This window comes from Helianthus annuus, chromosome 11 (genome assembly GCF_002127325.2).
Source record: "Helianthus annuus cultivar XRQ/B chromosome 11, HanXRQr2.0-SUNRISE, whole genome shotgun sequence".
Lineage (NCBI taxonomy): Eukaryota > Viridiplantae > Streptophyta > Magnoliopsida > Asterales > Asteraceae > Helianthus > Helianthus annuus.
Genome location: NC_035443.2, coordinates 103,433,899 through 103,434,611, shown reverse-complemented (window position 1 = coordinate 103,434,611; position 713 = coordinate 103,433,899).

Sequence of the window (713 nt, the reverse complement as noted above, 5' to 3'; positions counted from 1 at the left end):
GTTCTGTTCCACTGCCTGATCTGTAAGGCGATGAGCAAGACGCTGGATGTCTTGGATATTGTCAAGGTTTGCCGATGTAACATGGCTCTGAATCTCTGAGGCTAGACCCTTGAGGTACAATTCAATACGCTTGATTGGAGGGTCCACCATGGTTGGACACAAGATGGCCAGTTCGTTCGACCGTTTCGTGTAGGCTTCAATTTCTGACCCCGTCATTTTCAAATGATAAAGCTCCACTTCCAACTTGTGGATGTCATCGCGTGTGCAGTATTCCCTCTTGATCAGTTCTTTGAATTCATTCCAAGGGGTGGCGTTAGCAGCTGCCAACCCTAGAATCTGTACTTGCGCGTTCCACCAGGTTAACGCGATTCCTTCCAAAGTACCAGTGGTGTACTTGACCCTGCGAACCTCAGGGCATTCACACATCTCGAATACCGACTCGAGCTTCTCAAACCAATGGAGTAGTCCCACTGCTCCTTCTGTGCCACTGAATGTGCTTGGACGACAGTCCATGAAGTTCTTGAAAGTGCAAACAGGTTGCTATGCGGGTTGACCTCCTGCTTGTGCGGCTGCAAGTGCCGCAGCAACTTGTTCATTAATGAGAGCCGTCAACTGGGCTTGAGTCATGTTAATACGTCCAGACATGATCTTCATGGCAAAGATAACATAGGCAAGAGAGAGGTTCGCGAAAAGTGCGATGACAGAAGAGTGTA